At 40.1% G+C, this 25470-nt stretch overlaps 1 long non-coding RNA gene across 2 annotated transcripts; it reads right to left on the bottom strand.

Annotated features, from left to right (window-relative positions):
- Positions 1–10904: 10904 nt before the first annotated feature.
- Positions 10905–24515, bottom strand: LOC121884479. Of its 2 annotated transcripts, none has more exons than XR_006092350.1 (3): positions 24230–24515; positions 18927–19198; positions 10905–12102 (listed from the first exon to the last, which is right to left on the bottom strand). It is a non-coding gene; the product is annotated as an uncharacterized LOC121884479 (long non-coding RNA). The 2 variants fall into 2 exon arrangements; XR_006092349.1 differs by having other exon boundaries at positions 10907–12073.
- Between the last annotated feature and the right edge of the window lie 955 nt (positions 24516–25470).

The raw sequence follows: 25470 nt of genomic DNA, 5'->3' as shown, positions 1-25470 counted from the left end.
CTAATGTTACAAATAACAAACATTAAGTTCAAACAATATTCCATAAACAGCACAAACACGGTCACCGCTGTGGTTGCACTTCTGAGAGTTTGTTGAAGTGATGAGCTCTTGCTAGCGGGCTGCCTCTCTCAGTTTTTGATGTGACATGTTGATTGTAGGTGGTTATCAAATGTATTCTTACAGGTCCAGTCAATCGTATGTTGGCAAAACTTACAGAATAGTTGTTCTACTGACTCATGGTAGTCGTTTGGATATTGCTCTGCTCTAAATTTAGCTGTTAGTGTCAAATTCTTCAGTTTTTTTGGATGACAGTGATCCCAGATGGCCCCGTCGTCGCATCCACATTTTGGAAAACTCCACAACAGTCCGCGTTTTACGGTTGATTCTGTTATCAAATTCCACGATTCCATCAATGTTTTCCTTAATGCAGAAATCACAGGGCCCTAAAGTATGCTGGTGTCTCATCCTTGATGTCTTCAGGCTTTAGTTCAGAGCGCAGGGACAGAAGGTGTTTAGGAGGGTGTGATGGACAGACCCCCTCCCCCAACAAATAGAGACACACATCCCATCACCCAGTCCCAGCAGCTGTGGATCAATATGTGGACATCTGTTCACTGTCTGTAAGCAGAAAAGAAAGCTTCCTTGGGCCTTTTTTCCTGTTTACAACAATGAAACAAGACTTGAAGGGTCAGTTCACCCAAATGACAAAGAAATATATTTACATACTTAGGTCCATTGGTATTGTTTTGGTTTTATTTGTCAAGCTTTTCAGATACTCAGAAACCCAATACAACAGAGGTGAGAGGATTCAGGTCTAAACAGGGAACCATACATGATGTTATGTCTGAATATAACTGAGGTTTGAACAATGTGACTGATTTACAGACCAACACTTTGGTGAATGACAAGGTATCTTGAAACCTTTGCGTCCAATAGATCTAATGTCTTTATTCCTGCTCCCAGAAGATGCATCTGAATAATTTTTAATGACAGTGGATTCTTTCCTTTTTTGGCGCCACATTCAGAACAAATTTCAGATTTTAGCCCGACTGGATAGCCTCTAAGAAGTTAAATTAGTATGTTGTGCTCTCATGAAGCCTCTTGGTGCCACAGCAGGGGCCCTTTACTTTTCTTATGGAATAATCATCAGGCCAAAAATGTTCACTTCTACACATGAAACATGAAAAGGTAAGAATCAGATTGCATATAAAATGGCTTACTCTCCGTAATTTCAAGTATGTACCTCTGCAGACTGGAGTATTCAAAAAGCAAACAGCAAGTACGTGGGCACCTCTAAGTGTACAAAAAAATATGAATTTATCTTTAAAAGTTTTTCAACTTGTCGAAACCTGTCTCGTAATCTAACCAGCGGATTATCGTGAAATTTACAGAGCACATTCTGGCTCCCCAGAGGATGAACCACTCTGATTATTTCCTGCAGCGCCGTCGCCAGGACAAATTGACCGATTTTGGTTTCTCTTCCAGTACATTGCAATGAACACTGCAGCCTCTAGGTGCCGCTGACGGAGCAGGAAGACTTACTTACTTGTGATCGAGGCGAGTTCAGTAGCATCATACTGTAGATAAACAGACTGTACAGTTAATCAAAGGTTGCATTATCAATCCAACACCATGCACGGTGTGTCCTGCAGAAATATATGTTAGATACGTTTCATCTGTAGCCTCAGAAAGTCTCTCAGCTTCAGCCTAAAACACCACAAACAATAATAAAAATTCATCTTCTTGGCTGATTTCATCATGAAGACAATACAAGAAGACAGAGCTCAAACTCAGCCATGATGCCGTGAACAGTAAGCCCATTTACCACAACAGTTGTGCTCTGTAGTAGTAGTCCTCCACTTCATCACATAAAGCATGTCACTGGGAGCAGCACTACCACTCAGACACGATGCCAAAAATTAAACCCAGAGGGTAACAAGAGAGCTGCTGTGAGCAGGATTATCCTACAGGGGGCAGTACGTAGCCTCTTCCTCTCACTCATCTCCCTCCTCAGGCTTTAATCATTCGTCAGGCATAATAAGAGAAGCATTTATAGTCATATCCCTGTAATAAAGGAGGTGTCTCTTTGTCCTTTTTTCATTCAACACATTGTCACAACCCAGAGCCTTAATCCTACAAACTGACGGACAGTTGCATCCAGGGAAAAGAGCCGCATGCCATTGTTTGAGTGAGTCAAATCTGTTAAACCCTAATTCTTTTGTGGGCATTTGCATACTCGGAAGTATTCCTTTACTGAAGGGCCAAATCCTCCTTGTGTGTGTGCGATGCGAGGCATTTTTAGTATCATTTGTGAAGTATCTACATGCGCTATTAGAGCCGCATAATACCTCCATATAATACGCCGGCATAATCTTGCAGATAAGAAGGGTTTTTCTAAAGTGTAGCATTACGTCGGGATGAAACGCCGCAATTTCAAGCAGATTCAAACAGGCTCAAATGTCATCAGAAATGTCAAGTGCCTCTGCAGTGACAGGATACTGGAATGCCTTTTTTTTTTTTTATCATTTTCATCAACCGCCGCCTCATTCCTTGAATTCACCACCCAGTTGAAAGGATCGGCTCGGCTTGGCTCTCACCGCTGTAATGTAATGGGCCTGGTGCTATAATACAGACGGTTACCTCTGACTCACCTGGCCTCACTCTTCCTCTCTTATTTTCTGCTTATTTTTCATCTTTCTTTTTCCTTGTCTTCCCCTCTGCACCTCTATCTTCCTCGCTCCCTCTCATTCTCATCCTGATTATAGCAGGATGGCTTTCCTTCTTCCAACAGAGTTTCTCCGGCTCCCTGATAAACTGTTTTTTTATCTGTTCATGGCATTCGGCTCAGTGTGGTTCACACATTCACATCCTCTGCAGGTCTTTTCTCTCCCTGTTAACGCTGCTCTCTGGAGTCCCGTCTGGAAAAGCTCTGATAAGATTGTTGAGTTGAGATGGCAGATGGAGAACCGAGCAGAGAAGGTGAATTCTGTTAAGGCAAAACCTTTAGATTCCCAAAATGTCCACCTTCAACATATTAGCACACAGTCTTATGTGTAAAAATGAATCATCATTTATTTTCCAAAGTTTTATTATCTGCACAAATAAAGCATGTGAATGTGAAACTCCTAACCCTAACCCTAACCCTTCCAAACAGCAAATAAAGATCATTTTTGTACTGGTCATATTGGTTGTTTTGAAGTATGTATGTGGATGTGAATGCAATGTGTTAACAAGCTAGACTGCATGTCCATTTTAAGATACAGTTCATTTGAAATGGTGAAAAAGATCATTGTCGTAGAAAATTCAAATATATTTCTCTTGCTAGCTTAACGATGCTAATGTAGATCAGCTGGTCAGTCAGTTTGTCCAAAAGCTGAAAACCATAAGCGTCGGGAATTGCAAAGCAGAGACGAGGCAAAGCGGAGTTTTAACTGCGAGCTAAACTGTAAACTTTCTTGGTGTCCCAACAGCCCTCTTTTGGTTTTGACCACTCAGTTCTTTCTTACACTACATTAATTTAAACCTGTGTTAATTTACGTAGCCTCGTCAACCGCTACCGTCTGACTTGATTGGCTCAAACACACACACACACACGCAATAACCTTCAAACCAAGGTCGTTGCAGCCAGGATAATTCATCCAGTCCATCAACAACTTCCCTGTAGCATCAAAACCTCCAAGACTGCAACTGAGCATCGGACTCCATCTGCCGCGTCACATCCCATCTGTCTTTTCTTGTTAAGCTGTATCAGGCAGCAATTTATGTTTGCAGCATAAGAATGTTTTTCAGCTGTCTTCTAGCATTACAGAGTTTTCTTTTGACCAACACTTTTATTAAATCAAGAGCATAAATTAGCTCGTTTTTGTCTCTGGCCCCTCCTGGGCTCCGTAGAAACAAAATCATCAGGCACCGATGGTGAAATTACACCCCAAACTGTCTGTTCACAGACTGATTTTCTGTTTTAACTTTGACACCGACTGTCAGCCCGCCCATCCAGGAATTTGTCCCTCAAAGGAGAAATCAGCATCAACACTGTTTTAATGCATGGGCTTACTGGGGCTCAAGACCTGAGCCCGACAGTGTGAAAGGGCCCACAAGACTCGGGGGGGAAAAAATAAAATAAAATTCATAAGGAGGAAATTTTTCTGTTGTCTCTTTCTGAGCTTCAGTTTGCAGCACTAAGTAACTGATATTCAGAGTTTTTAACCGTCCAGCGGCTGTTTGTCGGCGTGTGACGCTGGAGAGGGAAGAGTGAAAGCAGCTAGCTGAGATTAGCATGCTAACCGGCTAACGATCAAAACCTTAAAACGTGAAATTATAACGGAATTATGCTTGACTCGACATTGATGTCATTGGAAAATTACATTGTTAGAGACCTGGACTTTACCGCACATAAAACCAGGAGGAAGATCATTTTAAAGGTAGGAACGGACTTTGGTTGTTTCATCTGTTAAGTGTGTGTGTGTGTAAGCGTTAGGGATGTGCAGAGAGCCCAGTATTTGTATTTGTATTTGTATTTGTATTTGTTGAGGCAGCAAAATTATTTGTATTTGTATTCGAATAAAAGTGGAAAGAGGCTTAAAAATCCTGTTTTTGTTTTTATTACGCTTTTAATTTTAGAAAATTACAAATGAAAATTAAAGTGGTGTCCAAATTAAGAAATATGCGTCATGTAGCAGGTGGATGTGACTCCCCTCATTGAGACCTGCTGATAGACGTAACAGCGGAGCAGAGGAGAGACACTGAGATAGCGACTATAACTGACCTGCTCGCTGGTGTTTGACATGTTTTGTTTTTTTCTTCCCAAAAGCAAATAATTTTTGAAATATTTGTATGAAACAAATATTCGTATAAAACCCACTATTTGTGCTTTGCCGAATAACGTATTTGTATTCGTGCACACCGCTAGTAAGCGTGCATACGTGTGTATTATATGTGAGAGAGATGGTCCACAGTGAGCCGTAAGTGGGCTTATAAAGATTATATGACTTGTATTTGATGCTGCAACAGTCATAAAATTAAACTGCAGTCATGAGATGATGCATTATTGTATGCAAATTAAGCGTCGTTTAGTTGGGTTGTCCTGGTGCGGTGTGTGTGTGTGTGTTTTATCCTCCAGATAAAATGGTTTAATGGATAACCTGTCTGACTGTCTCACTGCAACCTCTTGACTTCCTTTAATGTCACCATGGTCAGCCGTTAACTCTGTGAGTGCACGGATGTTCAAAACAACAAAAATAAGACTAAAAGCTGTAATAAACTGGAATTATCTTTTAAGATTTCATGCCAGGTTTTGTGTGACTGAGCCTTTATCTGCCTCTCATGTAAAGCTCATGTACAGTACATACTCAGCCTCTTCAGATTCATTGTCTTTGTTGTGAAGAATGTTTCACTGTATTGCACCATCACTTTTCTCGCCCGTTCTTCCCAATGTCACACAGATCGAGAGAAAAGGGAAGATGGAGGAATTTGCAGCCGCTATGCATCTGTTCTTGTGGCTGCTGTTTGTCTGTTTGTCTGTTTGTTTTGTTCTTTTCCTTCTGTGTGTATTTAAGCGTCGATTTCTGCCGGCGAGGGACACATGAAAAGAGCCATGGCACGAACAGAAAACAAGCCCTCAGAGACGAGGAGGAGGAGGAGGAGGAGGATGAAATGACAACACGAAGAAAGAAACAAGGCCCAGGAATAAGCTGCGATTAAACCACAAAACAATCAAACTGCAGAGAGATGAGAAGGAGAGAGGGAAGAGGAAAAAAAAAACACTCACACAACAATGAAAGCAAATAAAACAGGCAAACAGGGAATGTTGTGTGTTTGTGAAAAGACCCTGGCGAGGGCAAATTACACCAACTGCCAGTTGTGGATGCCTGGCATCAAAGAGAAGCAGAAGAATTTTGTTGGAAATGGGAACCGTTTCTTTGACTAAATGACACCATCGGATATCACTGGGATGTGAAATGGGATCAGGGAAAGCAGCAGTGATGTTAACACACAATAATAAACACACACATTCATTACATCCATCACATTAGAGGTGAAGACCATGCAGCGAAATCTGGAAAAACTGCATTTACGTGTCCAAACTTTTCAGATTCTGGTGTCAATAGGCCTCATGCAAGAAGCACGAACAGATTCACTCTTAAGAGGCGCGTGCGAACGATTCAAGAAAATTTGTGGCATTCACCAATTTCCTCGCACTTATAAAACATATGAACACAATTTAAAGGTTGAGACCCGTCGTGCGAGTCATGAACTGTCTCTGATTTTCCTCACAAAGGGAGAAACACTGTTTGAAACACTGTTAACTCTCTCATGCATGAATTATGGTAACCTCAGTCAGGAAGTGTTTTTATTCTCCTTTAGGCATGAAAAAAAATATTTGAACTTTTTTTAAACATGCATTTTTTAAGGAGTTTTTCCACATGAGTTTTCAACTTTAGGCATATGTATTTAACAAACCAATTAATAAAATTGTATATTATTTGAAACCTACCTAACTCCTCAGCCTCTCCCCTCTGTCTTAATGCATTTATTAGCACATGAGCTACAGATGACTTGAAATGCAGAAGATCCTTCTTTTCTAATCCAGACATTCTTTTGAGGTGTCAGGCATTCACTCAGCATCCTCAGCTCCCTCAACATCCTCAGCCCCATCAGCATCCTCAGCCCCCTTAGTATCCTCAGCCCCCTCAGCATCCTCAGCTCCCTCAGCTCCCTCAACATCCTCAGCTCCCTCAGCATCCTCAGCTCCCTCAGCATCCTCAGCTCCCTCAACATCCTCAGCTCCCTCAGCATCCTCAGCTCCCTCAGCATCCTCAGCTCCCTCAGCATCCTCAATCCCCCTCAGCCCCCTCAACATCCTCAGTATCTTTAGCCCCCTAAAACTGCAAGTTACATTCTAATAACATAAATCAATTGATTTACAGCCAATAAAGTTATTCCAGATGAAGTATTTTCAAGAACAACAAAGTCGCAGTAACAGTATAATTGTAGTTGAAACATAGTCAGCGATGCATGATGTCCAACTTAGTGGACAGATGATTAATCGTCATTTTCTCCCAACATACAATCAATACTTGGAAATTTAAAAATTGTATTACTCCTTAGTTGTTACTTGATGTTACAAAAATTTTATTTACCTGCAAGGGTCTATTACTATAGAAGGACTGGCAAGATATACCTGAGCTGCTGAGCGTTTCCGGCCGGTTGGCGGCCATCTTGGTTTTGAGTAATTTGTGTTGCACTTACAAAGGCCGGCCAATGGATGGCAGTGTATGGGATGACACACTAGAGTCCACTTTGATGGCTGATGTGCAACTATACCATCAAAACCCCATGCATATATAAGAGCTGTCCACTCTAGTGACCACTACGCATGAAAGGCTTAATCTGAATGAACTTGGAGTTTAAATACGATACTGAAATCGACTAAAATAAAACTAAAACAAACTTAATGCAAGATTAATAATCTGTTCAGCATATCATCATCGTCATGGTTTACTGCTTCCAGGTGTTACTGATGTGATGATGTTTATGTCAGTATTAGCTGTAAACAGCCGGTTCAGGGTGTTTCTGTCCAGCATCATGTTGTGTTGCAGCTGACTTTAACATCAGCTACTGTAGGCTGTAATATTCTCTCCTCTAATATCTCTGTGACTGTCACATGACTCCTCTCATATTAGTCATGGAGTGCTTTGCTTTAGAAAGACGATTTTTAGCATCTAACTTCGTGTCAAAGCGATGGATTCATATTTTCTAATAGTTTCAGCTCCTCTAACACGACGACTGACACTGATAAATGTGTCTGCTGGTTTCTGACAGCAGCAACCTCAAACTCTTTGTGAATGAAACTCACCCACAGACGGAGCGGAACAAGTCGCCTTATATGGACATTTTAGGGGCGTTAATTATGCTAATGATGAGATCTCAGGAACAACAGGTGACATTCATCAGGCTGAAACTACAGTTGAGTTTGTTGAATCTGACTTTGATCAAACCTCTCAGAAAGAGTTTTAGGAGAAAAAATACGAACGTGTTCTTGCATATTTTAGCTTCTTTAAGCTAGCTTTTAGCACTTCAAGATGAACATCTTAAAGTTCTTCTCCATTCAAACATGTGTTTTGCTCATTTCTTTATTTTATTTGAGCTTCACTGCTTCACCACGGTAACCTTAAAGAGTAACTTAAAGAATAAGGCTGGTGATCCTCTATATTTTTCTTATTTTCAATAAATCTCATATTTGAAGCCAAACTAACAATGAACTGATCTACTAACAAGTATTGTGTGTGTATCCAGAGTCTGATATATCTTATTCTTCTGTGCCGTAAACCTCTGTTGTGACATGTTCCTTCCTACCGTAGTTTATAAAAATTTCTCAAAGAACTTAAGTATCTGTTAACTCCAGGCTTAAAAGCAGTGTTCTGCTTCCCTCTCTGGTTGAAAGTTTCAAGCCTGTTGCACCTGTAACCACTAGTGATGTCACTGGGTCCTGGAGTTCACCAGTACATCACTGCAACAAGATGATAAGAGTTTAACCACTAGAGGTCAGCAAGAACAAGATTTCCAGCAGCTGATAAGTTACTTTTTTGGGATCATTTCAACCCAGACATGATGTTTCACCAAACCTCAACAAGTGGTTTTTGTGTCTAAACCTAACCAAACCTTAAAGGGGACATATGACACCTTTTTGTGGTTTTCTGTGGTTTTCGACACTAAACATGGTCAAAGTTCCAAAATTTGAGGTTAACGTAGGTAAAAATGCTCCCTGAAAGGTGAAAAGTCAGTTAAGGCTTCAACCTGCTCTGAACACCACTTCGTTTGAGATGTTTTTTTCTACCTTGCTGAAGTCGACTCGTCGCACACGCCCATAAACAGCCGTCTGTTCTGTACCCTCGGTTGCTAAGGTGGTTGCTAAGGTTTTCTATGTGGATTTAAGAAGTTGACATTTCAAGCAACGTATTTTGTTATTTCATTTGGAGGATTGTTGGTTAATTAAAAGTGTTTTTTAAGTTACTACTACAATATAATCAAGCTCAAACTACTTATGATTTACTAGATGTACCAACATTCTCCTACTTTACATGTTCAGGGAACATAAGGTTTAAGAAACATGTCATATATAAACATATAATGAGGGAATATAAACCCTGAAAACAAAGTTTCATGACCAATACAATAGTTCTGTCTGGCGAGTGCGAAATGGATAAAAAGGTGATTCCAAGTTCTGAAAGTCTGTCAAAGACCGGAGGAATAACTACATAATAATAAATCTCCATCACCGGCTGAAGCTCTCTAATTGCAGTATTTCTATTGATTTTGGAAGAATGTTTTCTAATTAGGCCGTGACATTAGCTAAAAGGAGCTAATATCGTTAAAAGCCATACAGGAGCGATGAAAAGGCTTGTGATTTATCTAAATGTGTAGCTTATGAATAAATTTGTCTGGAGTTCCTCTGCAGTGTGTCATCTCTCGTCCCTCTTCGGTGCGGTTCTCGGCTCCACAGCTCTCTGGTTTTTGTGTTGTTCCGGTCCAGCGACTCTCTGATGTCCCGACACAGAGGCTTTTATGACAGATGAAGACTTTTTTAACTGCCACTGTGTGGAGGCAGTGGACTGGTTCCTCTTAATTAGTACTTTGTCTCTGCTTAGAAGTGACCTTTTCTCTTTTGCACTTTGGCTAAATTGACTCCCACTTCTCTGCTGTGTGTTTCCTCTTGTTTTACATGGTCGCTGGTGCATGGCTCTGCTCTCTCTGCTGCAGTGCTCTGAGTAGTTAGGGGTCAACTCATGTATTGGTGCACCAGTATAACAAGCCAATATTAGGAGTTTACAGCTTTTACTCAAGATCAAATAACGACCAATCGGCAGCAGTGGAAGTAGTATTCAGTTATCCAGTATTCAATATTACTTAAGTTAAAGTATTAATACAACGATGTAAAAATACTCCAATACAATAAAAGTCCTGCATGAAAAATCCTACCACAGAAAAAGTACATAAGTATTATGAGCTTGATGTAGTTAAAGTATTGCAGTAAAAGTACATAAGTATTATGAGCTTGATGTAGTTAAAGTATTGCAGTAAAAGTACATAAGTATTATGAGCTTGATGTAGTTAAAGTATTGCAGTAAAAGTAGTGGTTTGGTCCCTCTGACTGATATATTATTATATATGACATCATTAGATTATTAATAGTGAAGCATCAGTGTTAGAGCAGCATGTTACTGTTGTAGCTGCTGGAGGTGGAGCTAGTTTACACTACTTTATATACAGTTAGCTAGTTTAGTCCAGTGGTTCCCAACCTAGGGGTCGGGCCCCTCCAAAGGGTCAGCAGATAAATCTGAGGGGTGGTGAGATGATTAATGGGAGAGGAAAGAAGAAAAAACAAAGTTCTGATACACAAATCTGTTTTCAGTTGTTGGACTTTTTCTCTAATCTTTGATTTTTGCTGAAATATTGGATCATTTGAACATTTATTGAAATGAAAGCATGTGAGAAGTTTAGAGGGAAAAATCACTATTTGGTGGAGCTGTTAACAACTCATAGACATGTGAAATGTGACCCCGACTACACACTGCTTTTTGTAAGACGTCAAAAGACAAAAAGGTTGGAAACCACTGGTTTCATCTTTAACAATGTGTTGTATTTTAAAAGCTTGTTATATTATCCATTGTGTCAAATCTTCATCTGAAAAGTAACTAAAGCTGTCAAATAAATGTAGTGGAGTAGAAAGTACAATATTTCTCTCTGAAATGTAGCGGAGTGGAAGTATAAAGTAGCATCACATGGAAACACTCAAGTACAGTACAGGTACCTCAAAACTATACTTAAGTACAGTACTACTCCACTTAGAGCCTCCTTCCTACCTTCCTTCATGTCGACATCGACAGACAACAACAACAACAACATTTAAATGTATTTTCTGTGCAGACTTGGTGGTTGGGATTGTGAGAACTGTGCATCCTTTTATTCAATAAAGAGTTACTGAAGGGGGAAAAAACTTGTTAGCTCAAAGACCTTTTGGTGTTTGTTAGGACAATAAGTTTATTAGAAAGAGATGTTTGTGCTCCAACCGAGAAGTTTAAATAAAAATGGATGAAGCAACACAGATCATTTATTATCTGCTGCTTGCTTGCTCTAAATTGGACGGTTCTCATCAGCAGGAAAACATCATATATCTCTGCCTTCCAAGACTGTTACACATCACTGTTTAAAAAAATAAATGTTTTATGATGTGTGTGTATGATTTTTATCTGTAGGACCTCAACAAAGAAACCTGAACATCCTTTCCCAGATGTGAATACACATCAGGGCAGCAATCACAATATTCATAAAGATATGAAGTGGAGAGGGTCTTTAAGGTTAGGAGACCTTAATTGTCATGGTTACAATAGCAACGTGGTTAAGGTTAAGAGGCGATCCCTGTTATGGTTTTCCAAAAAAAGTAATGACTGTTGGTTGGTAGTCTGATGTTCTGTTGACTCGTCCATCCACCCCGACCTCCCTATGTCAATCTATAACGTCACCTGATTTCCTCCTTCGCTCCCGTCATAATTACGCTCTCACCTGAATGTTAGCTGTTTAGGGACGCTTGCATAAAGAACCAATATTGTCATTTTTCTTGGGAGGACAGTCTCCATCTGCAGATGTCTTTTTCTTCACCACTGCTGTCATTTCTCATCATTTCCTTTGGGGAAACCCAATGACAACTGCAACTTTCCAGGTAGAAGCAGGTATTTCTGAGTCATGCTTCATGGGTGAGTAATAATCTTGTACCAGTAACTAATGCAGATTATCTACACCACACACACACATACACAGTGTTTTCCAGGCTCAACCGTAGTTTTCCCTCCTCAGAGACCCTCCACAACCATCGCCTCCTCCATTTGGAGAATCAGAGATGACCTTTGCATGAATAAAGTCAAAGAGGATTAAGGCAGAAGAGACCTTCGCAATGTCGGCCGAGGGGAGAAGCGGCGCATCCTCCCTTTTGAACGTGGCCTGAGTGTCGATGTCTCCGCCTGCCTGAAGGCCACGCTGTTGGTTATTTGAGCATGCGGTGCGTTTGCATGGATGGCTGCAGGCAAAAACAAAAGAAAAACACACCTTTAGGAAAAGGGGAGGAAGCAGAGCAGAGATGTCATGTTTAGATTAAATATGAGGAATATTTCAGATCCCACTCTGATGGTAAATATTCAGTTAGTGTCGAAGTCATTCACCCGTTTTACTGGAGGTGATAAAATCTCCAGTTAATATCCTTATCTGATTTATTTTACGCTCGTATCTAATCCATATGTTACAAGATGTACAAACACAGAATCTATTTGCTCAAGTGTCCATCATACTGCCAGGATTAGCTCCCTTTTTCTTTACTGTTTCAGTACAGCATCATGTCAGCTGTCGAGATTAATGGAATCCCATTTCCTCATTATTACCTGCACAGTACCTGTCAAAAACACCTGCAGCTGAGTGATTTTACCTGTAAGAAGTATCAAAAGTGTTAAAATATTGAGATTAAATTTCAAAACAACAGCAGATACTGGTTGGAATATTTAAAAGACATCATTACTGCGTGTTCGGTGATGTTCACGTTGGGCCTGATGCTAATTTTTTTAAAGATACAAACGAAATTCGCAAGCGACGTCGTACGAGTGATGAGTAGACGGTCTGCCTTTCTTCACAAGGGTTGACTGTTAATTGATTATCAAGCCTCAATCTGAATGAATTTGGAGTTTAATTATGATACAGAAATCAACTAGATTAAAGATAAACTACTAAAATTAATATTATTCTGATCACCATGATGATGGCTGCCAGTTTCCTGAGGCGTTAAAAGTTTTTGTTGTAGTTTTCTCTGCATGTTTTTGCATCTTCTACAGTTCAGTAGTTGTCAGGAATGACAATATATCAACGTCGCTGTACAGGAGAACATCTTTATAACCAGCCTGGTCGCCAGAATAAAACGTTGACATTGTACGTTTCCGCAAACCACAGAAACGTTGAATATCTACGCTTCAGCACGTGTAATACGTAGCATATCAACATATCTATATGAGCTGACTTTCTTATTAGGAGGAGGAGGAGTCGTTGGATGCTTAGGAAGTTTCTTGGCAGAAAGTTGGAAGTTGGAAATCAGCAGAGAGCACAGTTCGGTTCGAGACCACTTCGAAACCGATGCCTGTTTCAACTGACAAAAGCTTGTTTTTAGTGAGACGTCAGGACATTTGCAGCTGTTTTTATTTTATTTTAATCCAAACCATGATCTTTCACTAACCCTAACCAAGTGGTTTTTGTGCCTAAACCTAACCAGACTTTAACCACAGTGTTGTCACATCATAAAACATCATTATTCAACTGATAATGGCCGACATTGAAATGTAGACATTCAAGGTATCCGTGGATTGCAGAAACGTTCAATGCCAACGTTTTACTGGTGATTGTGTTGTTATAACACTTTACAGTGTAAAATCACGTCCGCTTAACACAACCAGCAGCGTTGTCACATCATAAAACATCATTATTTAGTTTTGGAAAACACAGACAAATGTTGTCCTGTTGATTACTGCCAATAGGGGCGCCAGATTAGAAAATGCTCCTATGTGTTGTTCTGGAGTCACATGGTCAAACCGCGTATTTGGTCGTTTAATTTGGGGGATTTTTTGTTATTTCCACATCCAGCAACATTATCATTCATTTGGAGTTGTGTTTCCGTCCACCTGGTGAATGTAAGTCCAATATTCTCTTTTAGCTCTGTTTTTGTTCTCCACCAACTCCTGAGGGAAATATCTGGCTCTTTAGCTGCTAAATGCTCCACTATGTTCACCAGCTAGTCTACAGCTAACTGTGTCTGTTTGGTACTGAGCAGGTAGTGTACAGTGGGGGTTTTATAATACAGCAAATGTCAACTTGCACTAACTTCCATTGAATCATGTTTTAATATGTAAATATAGACTTTGTAACATCAAGATGCTTTTTGTTCTGATGTATCTCTTGAGCCCAGTTTGTAATTTTCCTGCTCTGACTGAGACGGTGGTTTCACTCTGAATCATGAGTACATATGACAGTAATGACTGAGGGCCCCTCCCCACCTGAACAGAGCCAGAAGTCAAGTCGTCCCTAACAGGAGTCAAAGGTTGGGCTGCTGCTAATCCATGTAACACTAGGAGAATAATCCTCAGGGCTGTGGCCTGCCCGCTCAACAGTTTTCTGTTCCCCTTTTGTTTTTCGGGTAAGTGATCTTGGAAAATTTTTCAGCGATGGCCCCCAGACTGCAGAGAGAGGAGCAGAGTCTTCCTCGCTGTAAAGACAACTGTGTTCTCTCATTTGTGGGTTATGTGGTTTCCTCCTCAGGCAGAACTGGTGCTTAAGAAAACCACAAGGAACCACAGAGTTTCTTATCCTTGTAAGGAACAAGGAAGGGAAGAAGTGAATAAATCATGATGGTTTTGGTGATTTGCAGCAATGTCTAATTCTGACAAACACACACACAACAAGCTACAGACCATTATGAGTTTCAATACCAGTTTACTCAAAATAATGCTTCTCCTGTGCAATCTAATGCAATCCAATACAACAGCTCTTCCATCAACTCTTCTTTTACGAAGCTCATGCAAGCAAAATACTAGAAACACTTTTCAATATAATGCACTCCAGTACACCATCACCCACTACGACCTCTATAATAAAGTAGAATTATCACCTTTCTGACGATGTCAACAAAAGCTGTAAATGTACACGCTTTATAAAAGTAGAATTTATGGCAGAGCTGTTGTATTAGATTGCACAGGTGTTCCTAATAAAGTGCTCTGTGAGTGTATAATATAATGTAATTCTGCAAATGTTTTCAAGCTTTTTTGTCTGAGGTTGTTTCCAGTTTTGTTATATACTGTATATTCCAGCAATTAATCAAGTAACTCTACAAGAGAAATGTGAACATGTGTTTTCTGGCAAATCAAAACAAGTTTAGAAGCAGTGGATACATCAATAAATGTATTGATGAAGCCGCAAAAAAAAACTGTAATGAAACTGAGCTGAGCCAATGCAGTTTATTGCAAAATATCATAAATATATCGCAAAATGTTGTATGTACTCATTGACATTGTTATTCATTTGTGTATTTTCATAAATAAATTTGCAATTAGACACATTATCAAAAAAACATTCATTGAGGCTGAAGTTTTTAACACATCTGGAATTCAGGCAGTTGCTGTTTGTAGAGATTAGTTGTCAATATCGGTATCAATTTTCTCATCTCACTCTCAGAAAGAACGCAAGATTTACCAAAATGTTGAACTGCTGCTTTAAATCCAAACAGTTTTAATTCAGACTTTTCACCTTGAAATCACCAAATGAATGTTTGTCTGTTCTGTTCTTCTTGTTCAGATGCAGAAAAAAACATCACACATATTATTTTACAGTCTTCTTTTTCCTTTGAATCCACTTCTTGACTCTTTGGTTTCTGCGAAGCTAAACATCTTCATGTCTTCAGTCAACAGAAAGTGGAGTAAGAATAGCGCAGCGAAATGTGTGTGTGTGTGTGTGTGTGTGTGTGCTGAGTTCTCATGTTAAGTCCCTACAGATCTCCCAAATACCCATGCACATGTGTATAGAAACAATTTACAAAGCCCTGTGTAATCTTCCTTTTTACTGCGCTCTTAGTTTCATCTGCAGGGGATTACTGTACCACTTTTTGTGTGTGTGTGTGTGTGTGTGTGTGTGTGTGGAATCTGCACAAGGAGGAGGGACATACAAAATGGCGGAAAAAGGAAAACAAATTGTAGCGTAATCTCTGCAGAGAAAGGACGGCTGAGCGAGGGAGTCCCCCGGACCCTCCATCTTTTTTTTGGGGGGCTAGAAAATCCCATAATCCTCCATGTTTGATGTCTCAAAGCTAATGGCGTTTATTAGGACAGCCCAAAAGGCGCTTTGTCCGTGGTGCGGTTGCCGTTGAGGTTTTGAATGACATTGCAGGGAGAGAGCTGGTAACTTTAGCTTAATCTGGGCTTATCCGGCCCCGATGCATGCACAGGTGTGTGGCCCTTAAGCCCAGAGGAGGCCGAGCCCTCCTGTGCAAGCCAAAGATCAATCCTGCTCCAGGGCCCGAAGACGTCCAGAGGAACACACACTGCACCTTTAACCCAGGAGGTTTTAGCCCCCGCATGAACCGAACCGCCTATTATCACATTTTAATTAAATGACTGCTCCCCCTTTCCCTCCGTCTGCTCAGTGAAGATATGGAACAACCTTTTCCTGCTGAATCAGTTTACATGTCATGAAGCGAGTCATGCAGGTTGAGTTGCGTATATTCATCTGAAGGATTTATGTTTCAGCCTTGCAGCACTCTGCTTTGACCCTAAATCCTATAAAGTTCATAAATAACTATGTGGCATTTGTGACTCATGGTTACGTATGTTCATATAACCTAATTTTAAAGCTGCATTAATTGATTTTTGATCAGTAGGGAGCAGAAAAGCATTACATAAAGGTGAGTGATACCACCTGATGAATGTAAGTCTAATATTCACTCTCCTTTCAGCTCTGGTTTGGTCTCCAACAGTTCTTTGGCTGCACTAGCAACATGGCCGATATTATCGGGGGCGGCTGTGGCTCAGGAGGTAGAGCGGGTCGTCCACTAATCAGAAGGTTGGTGGTTTGATCCCGGATCACCCCTGTCTGCATGCCGAAGTGTGCTTGGGAAAGATACCGAAGCCTAAATTGATCCTGATGATTGCGCCAGTATATTGTGTGGTAGCCTACATTCTAAAGCGCTTTGGATGAAAGCACTATATAAATGCAACCATTTACTGTTATATGTCCAATATTCACTCTCTTTTAGCTCTGTTTTTGCTCTCTACCAACTCCTGAGGGAAATATCTGGCTCTTTAGCTGCTAAATGCTCCATTATGTTGGAAGCCTGAAGCTAAATGTGTCTGTTTGCTTCATGAAAACAGCTGGAAACATTGAAGACGTTTTTAAACCTGTAGTTCATTTGCTCTGCTCTGAATCACTTGGTAAACTCATTGTGTTTTCTACTTAGTTTAGTTTCTTTTCAACCAGAGAAATTAAAGCAAACCAAAATGGCTCCTCCGGCCAAAGGAAACGTACTCGGTTCTTAGACCACCTCTGCATCCCAGCATGCAAAGCGCTCCCGGCTACGGGAGCCGTTTAGCTCAAACTTGCAGCCTTGTAGTCGGTCAGTTGGAGGTCGGATCACGTTCCCGACACAAACGAACCGCTCCAGAATCCATTTGTGACCGGGCTGAGACCACCTCCTTTAAACGGTCCCTGCACGGTTGTTTTGGTCTGCAGTTCCAGTACGATTGTTCAGATCTTCCCAAACGAATCGGACCAAGGAGGAAAACCAACCAGAGTCCTGCTCAACCAGACTAAACTAAACAGGTTTGAAAACACTCTGAGACTGAAGCAGACGGTAAATGTGCCCTAAAATCTAAACTATGAGCTAAAAAGAGGCTAAAAAGCTCAGCAGAGCTGCAGAGTTGATCATGTCTGTCTGTGATTGGTTGGTTGGGTGTCATTATCAAAATGATTAATTAATGCACGTTTAACCAAGTAGGTTTAGTTCCCTAAATTTAACCTCACTGTGTTTGCAATGAGCAGAACTGAAGCTGTAAACTGGGTTTCTGCAAACGTTTTTCTCCCAAATTTGAAAATCCCCCAATCCCAGTGTTAGAATGTAACTAAGTACATTTACTTAAATACACTTTTGAGGTACTTTACTTGAGTATTTCCATTTTCTGCTACTTAATACTTACTTAGAATAACAAATATTGAGAATATTTTACTTTTCACTCCACTACATTTACTTGACAGCTTATATACGTATATTTACAATTCTGAAATGGGCCATTCTGCATAATGAGTGCTTTATGCAGAATGTATTTATGTAATGTATTTACTGCAGAACTTTTATTTGTAACAGAGTATTTCTAAGTCTACCATGCCGAACACATACAGTAACACTGTACTGCAACATGATGTCAATAAACTGCACACATTTACTAAAAAAGAACCGTGAGGGGGGAGAAATTATGACCAGCAAGTCATCAATTCCCACAAAAATCTGTTATAATCTTTCATTTTTGGTGTTTTTTTGTCAGTTTTAAGAAACCTTTAAACGAGCTGCACACGCTCCTGCTGCTGCCTCCTGTTTCATGTTTCTGAACGACATATGGAAGGAGAATGACATTGCTGCTGCTTCTGAATGGTGAAGGCTTCCTGACCAAGGACTGCTGACTCTCTTATTGGATTTGGAAGCCACTCCTTCAATAAAAAGAATGAATTTCCCATAATTCAATAACAGAAATCAAGGCCAGCGGCCCAGTGATCCATAAACACTACGATGATGAGGTCATCTCTCCCCGCACGCCAGCACATGATGCAATATCGCCGTCCAACCTCAGAGTGCCTGCTGTATTAGCCTATATGTGAATTTACAGTATGACATCATGTGTTTCCAGATTTAAGTACAGTATGATCGAGTCATGTGATCATTTTGGATGCCTGAGAGTGAAGAAAAGGTGTTAAGATCAAAGTGGACTTTACAGTTTTTTTAATCTCTATTTTGTCTCCCATTTTAACACCTTTGGGTGTCCTCAACATTTCACCAGAACACCCTCATGATGCATCCAAACCCTGCATTTCTTCAATTGCTACCATCATCCTTCAAATAACATGCTTCATGGTTTTATTTTCCTCCGGGGGGGAGGGGGGGGGGGGGGATTCTGCCCCCTCGGCCCTGCGGTCACACTCCCTGTGGATTCACACAACCCTTGTTTTCTTTTTCTTTTCTCACAGACGGAGCCGGTTGCATAGACTTAAAACAACACACACCACTTCCTGTCAGGTAGACAAATGTCTCAGCATCGTAAATGTTTCACTGCTGCTGTAAAAATGTCTCTTTTGTATCTCACCTTTCACCTCACAGAAGGTGGTGCCTGTGATTTATGACTCAAAGCTTCTTGGCTCCATTTTTGGGCATAGCTGGTTGATTTCTCATCTTTTCATCACATCCTCAGCGGTGTGTCCGCTCTGCAGTTCAAAACCTGTCTCAGGTCGACCAACAGGGGGCGTCAGCTGGCAGCTTAATGCGGGTCTGCTGCCTCTGAAGAAGTCAGAGCTGCTGCTACAAGGTTTAGTGAAACATGCAGCTCTTACCGCCAGTGCAGCCACAGTCTCAAAATGTCTGAAACAGAAAATGCCAAAGGATGGTGACTTTTCTGTTGCAGGTGGCAGATTAAAGGTTAGATTTGCAGTTTTTCAAGTGTGTCTTGAAACAACAGTCAGGTGTCCATATGAACAGTGAAAGAGGTTTTCCTCGCTGTAATAATTCCTCCTGTTCATACTGGATATTAAAAGATCCCCTTCAAATGGGCTTCATGTTATATCAAGTGGATATCTGACACATTTACAGTCTTTTTAGCATCAAATTCCCTCTTTGTGTTTCCTCGGACAGTGTTTCCCTGTTGGTGGAAGTATAGTAACAAAAAGAGGAACTTTGGCACTAAAAAGACTGTAATGTTGAAAGATATCTACTTGATTTAACTCATTTGGACGCCGAAGCTTCATATTAGTTTCAGATAAACTTTTAAATACATTTTTGCACAGAAGGAGGACTGTGGATTTTGTCCTCCATCACTTCCATTGTAAGTGCATTATGAAGGGATCTTCTAATGGTCAGTATGAACAGGAGGAATGATTACAGCAAGAAAAACATGTTTCACTGTTCATTTGGGCTCCTGACTGTTGTCTTGAGAAATTGTGAACCTGTCCTTTAAAACTAGTGAACAAGCACAAAATGCCACGTGAAAGGCGTTTATTGTTCAGTTTACAGTTTAGCCCTGTGACATCATCAGCCTAATTAATGCAATCAGCTGGCACACCTGGTCTTTATTAGCTGTTGTTTCCAGACACCTTCACCTACTCCTGATGATGGTTTTCAAGTAAAACTGAAACCTCATGTAATGTGCACTTACAATTACTTAGTTATTTATTGTGTCATGCACAGAAAATACATAAAAAAAAACATTTGTCAGACAAGAACATGTCTCACATTATAAAGAACTTTGTCTCAAACTTCCCAAATAAAATCTGTGACTAAAAAGGTTCTCGTTCAAAAACACAATCCAGAAGAACACATTAGAAATAAATGATATTTTACTACAGTGTATTGTCTTTAAATCATCATATTATGAACAATAAAGCATGAAAGTATTTTCTCTTCAGAGAGACGAACCTGCTTGTTTCTACAGCTGATGGTGATACCCAAACGTAACAATGCACACAGAGATCTTTGACTAGTAAAGTTCTGCTTCACATGAGGCTCCACATTGTACTTGTTTTTCATCAGAAAAATGTTCGTAATTCAGGTTTGTGCCAAACAGCAGCAGGCCATCTTTCCATATGCATACGGGACAACTTGGAGTCCAGCAGCGTCCAATCAAAATGTCCCAGTTAAAGATCTTTCTAGTGAGTCGCTGTTCAGGCAAATTCACAAGTCTGTTCTAAAGTCGAATCCTCTCATGTTTATGTCTTATGTTTGGAGGTTTTCCCATCCGGTATCCCCACTGATGGCCAAAACTGGGTTGGCAGTTCAATCCCTGACCTCCTCCAGTCCACATGTTGAAGTGTCCTCAGGCAAAACACTGAACCCCAAATTACTCTCCATGGTCAGTCCAGCATTTAGGATATTTTAATTAGGCCTCTGAAAACAAGAGTTTTGCATGTGATATGTGAGTATCATCTCTGCTGAAACCAACACTTCCTGGTGTGTCCAAGAAAAAAGGGAACTGATTCCCAGATGAGGCAAGTAAATTAAACCTGCATCAGCCAATAGTTTTCATTAGAAACAAGTATTGAACACAACTCTGACACATCATCAGCTTTTAAGTTGATATGTTGAACTTGTTAGCAAACAGTTGCTTATTTCCACATCCAGCGGTTACGGAGCAACATTATCATTCATGTGGAGTCGTGTTTCTGTCCACCTGGTGAATGTAAGTCCAATATTCACTCTCTTTTAGCTCTGTTTTTACTCTCTACCAACTCCTAAGGGAAATATCTGGCTCTTTAGCTGCTAAATGCTCTGTTATGTTCACCAGCTAGTCTACAGCTAACTGTGTTTGTTGGTGCTGAGCAGGTAGTGTACAGTGACTTTTTACAGCTTTACCTCTGAAAACGACACTATGAGAGCACTGAGAGTGAACTAAAACAGTAAAGTTGCGGCCTGAAACTCACTATAAAGCTCTGTAAAGCCGAGAGGAGCTGCAGAGTCGCTGATAATTCTCTGTAGGTTCATCACTACGAGCCACAACCAACACATTACACACTGACAGTGAAAACATTTTATTATGAAAAATATTGATTATAGCCACTTTAAGTACAAGCTTCACAGCACACGTGAGAATTTTCACAGCCACATAATTACACAGACTAAAAATAACAAAATAAGTAAAAATAAGTATCAATAAATATAAAAATGTCACAGACAATTATAAAGAAAATATACTAAAGACACTACACTAATAGATTCTCTTGAAACCATATATTACCAATACCAGTAAATAATGTACCAGATGAACCTCCACCCAAAAGAAAACTTCCTGTGTGTGTGTGTGTGTGTGTGTGTGTGTGTGTGTGTGTGTGTGTGTGTGTTTTCTTTGAGAAGAACAAAATGAGTGGGAGCATCGTACTGTAGATGTTTGTCTTCCATAACAAGATTACTCTCCTGCATCCTGACGTCTGGTTCTCAGACCGGCTGATGCGTTCTCTAATCCTAGCGCTCGATAAGGCTTCAAAGCAACATGCAATTAATAACATGTTTGACATTATCCACGGCAACGAGCAAATGACCCTTCATTATGAGCCGCATGTTCTCCGGAGTCATTACTCTATTCAACATTTTACTCTTTAGACTAAGTATGCCTGCAGGGCTGTGCTGTTTATATTACAGACGACATAGCTTCCCAGGGAGTGAAATGTTAGCGTCTAATCAGAGGTAACACATTGCAGTGATGTTACTTTGGTGTTCAGCCACAGGAATAATACCTGAACGAAGGTTCTTTACGGCAGTGTAGGTACAGAGGTGATGCAACGACGTACTTGAGCTGGTGACACCATCAGAGTCTCTGTAATCTCAGGGAACAAAGTCCTCCTGAGTGTGAAGGCTTTAATACAGCAGTGACACTGTTTTTATATATTTTATTTTATTTTTTATATATTTAAAAACACACATTTACCAACTGAAGGGTCTCACACGGAGGCTCCGAGAGACGCAGCGGATCCATTTTGCCAGCCTGCACGGCAGCTAGCAGCTAGTTAGCACGGCTACCATCGTTAGCATAGCCGTGCCATGCTGTGTAGCCAGTAGACTTTATAAAAATAAGGTGTAGTTGTGGTGTTTCCGAGCAGGTGGCAGGTGTGTTTACGGTGTTTGTGCTCTGAAAGACGTCACGGTGTGGATTTAAAGTCACACAGCTGACGCACTGTTAGCTTAGCATGCTACGTAAACATATGTATGAGACCATATATTTACAGATAGAAACAGGTAAAAGAGCAGAGGGAGTTAACAGATAATTAGTAATAGTTATATTTAAAATTAAAATAAGTTCTCTTTCAAATCAAACATTCTAAGATATAAGTGGAAAGTGTTGTTTGTTGCAGCTCTACTTTTTTATTTTATTTTTATTTCTATTTTAAACGACTAAACCAGTTTGCTGAAAGTTTGAGCTCTTAAAATACAAACTGTGTATACTTTTTGCTAATACCACGATATTGTTTCAAGTGTAAAAAGTTCATTCATGACTTCAGGAACAGTAATTTGACAGAAAGACTCCCTTACTAGCATTTTCTGGAGCATTTTAACTGCATCTTATGGTCTTCATCACCAAACAGAGTTCACTCAGTTTTCATGGAGTTTGTTCCATACCGACAACTGAGGCAACTCCATTTGCTGATGAAGTGCCACGGGGTTGAAAGCTCTGGAAAAAGCGAGCTAGTTAGTGGTTAGTTTTAAATTATAACATCAAATTTTACAGTTTTAGATTTCATTAATGTATTTTTTCCGCCCATCACTTTCAATCCTTTTTCTTGTAGGTATTAAAATGAATGAGCAGACACTTGAAACTTGTTTAATGAATAATAAATGTTTGTATTGCAAAGCCTTAAAAATAACACACCTTACAATAACTTTGACAAATATTTATTCAGACTTTATGTTCACAGCAGTGTTTTGATTCAGGTGGGGCTCCTGGCACTACATGAGTCACCTTCTTATTGACGTTAGCTCACATGGAGGAAGCCGCTATGCACAGGTATCTTTGTAAAAACAAAAAACATCAGCATAGATGTGCTGAAATGGATTCAAAATGTCAAAAGGAAAAAAAAAACAGAACACTCCTGATCATAGGTCTTCATGAAATTCATCTGCTGCTATGACTGTCCCATTGCTAACTTCAGCTGCTAGCTAACTGAGGCTACAGGTGGCCTGCACAGATCCACATTCGTCCTGTTAACTGAAATAAATTCAGGATCAAGCTCGGGCTACCAGGGTACCAACATGAAGACACAATGGCCATATAACTGAATGATAGAAACACTGTAAATGTAAAAAAACAAAAAAAAAACCCACAGTAATAAATGCAGATTTTGGGAGCAAAAGCAGCCCTCGTCTTTTCAGTACATTATATTCACAGCTCATTGGCCGAGTGGTGCACAGAGAATTCTCCAAAATCTTGCGTACGGTAGCAAAAATACTTCTAATTTCTAAACCGCTATATATATATATATATATATACACACACACATATATATATATAAAAAGGTTAGCATTGATTGTTTCTTTTGCGTTAGCATTGATTGTTTCTTTTGCGTTAGCAGTGAACTATTTGCAGATATGTTCAATATAAACTTTTCTCCTAATGTGGGCCACATAACATTTACTATAAAACATATATTCTCATGCTAATTAGCTGTATATAATGTTGTATATAATGTAATTAGTTGTATATAATATAATTTGTTAAAGACAGACTGGATTGTGAACTTCAGTAGAGTGTTATGAATTACTGTCTGCATGTTCACTGATTTTTTTTGTGTCTTTTTTTGTCTGTTGGTGGTTTTGTATGATCTGAATTAAAAGAAATTCAAACTGTATTCATAATCTCTAATATTAAAGCTTGACGTTTGATGTTTGTTGTGTTTTTGTCAATAAACTCACCATGTGTGGAGCGTCGGGCTCCCAGGCGGAGTCGGCCCTTGTGTGTCCCAAACAGGCGCAGTGAGGGAGTTGCCCTGCCATGTGCTCCTAATGTGCCGTGCTAATTGCAGCCTTTTGTACTAAATCAGACTCCTGCTCCGCTGGTTTTTGATGTGACTACACTCATTTCTCTCTCCGTCGAGCCCTCGCTCCAGCCATGCGTGGCTCACTGTTTTCTCTGCGAGCCTTTGATAGCGGCGCAGTAGCGTTAATTGTTTTGTACTGTTTGGCGGCCACTCCCTGTAGGTGGGCTCCATAATCTATACCGACACCAAAGATAGACTCCTGTGTGATGTCAAGGCCCCCCGCTCTGAGAAAATTGGTAATTAGGGGACTGACGTTTGGAACAGAAGATGACTCTTATTTTGTGTTTCTGTTTGATGGAATTGGAGGAACTTCAGAGAGTTGATCTACTGTTACGGCTCTGCTTCTTGTAATGTTGGTGACAGGAAGCTTTTGTTGATATAAGAAATGAATAAATGATTAAAAGGTTTAGTTTTTGCTTTACTTTTTGTGCTTTGTCTTAATTGTTTGGAAGGTTCTTTGTTCTGCTACTATGTCTATCACAGCTCATGCTAACTACCCAGTTCTTCTTATGGATGTTCAAGAGAATTTTTCCAAAATGGCGCCCCAATAATTCCAATGAAAGTTGTTCACGCCCAGGCTGAAAAAGCTTTTCAGGCATCCTCTGGCTTTTGCATTTTTGGGTCCATAGAGCATGAGAATTAGAGTCCTTCTCTGGCTGAGCTGGCTGACCTTCTGCTGACTTTAATAATTTACTAATATGCAACTTTTCAAGACTTTTTCACTTTTATTGGACCTAATAAAAAGAGGGATTTCAGAGTCTCAGAGAGGCAGTGTATGGTGAAAGTGTTTTTGGCTAGTGTGCATCACGTAACCTTCAATTCCAACTGTGTCCATTATGCCAAAATCACCTAAACGCCTGTTACTGGGGGGTTTGCTCTTCTGTTGCTCATTGCAAAAAAACTTGAGATTTCTGGAATGACACGGAAGAGCTTTCAGGGACTTGTTGCAGGTTCATTCACTGCACTGATACGTTAAGTTATAGATATAAAAGTCACAGATTAGTGCCTTAATATTGAGTCTTTCTTGACCTCTGAAACAGCGGTTGACAGAATAATCTCACCTCAAGGTGAGGTTTAGTAACAGTTCTGGAGCTTTCCATCCTATCACATAATCTT

The sequence above is a fragment of the Thunnus maccoyii genome, chromosome 2 (assembly GCF_910596095.1).
Source record: "Thunnus maccoyii chromosome 2, fThuMac1.1, whole genome shotgun sequence".
In the NCBI taxonomy this organism is placed as follows: domain Eukaryota; kingdom Metazoa; phylum Chordata; class Actinopteri; order Scombriformes; family Scombridae; genus Thunnus; species Thunnus maccoyii.
The sequence above is the reverse complement of the archived record's forward strand: the minus strand, read 5'-3'. Positions and strand labels throughout refer to the sequence as shown.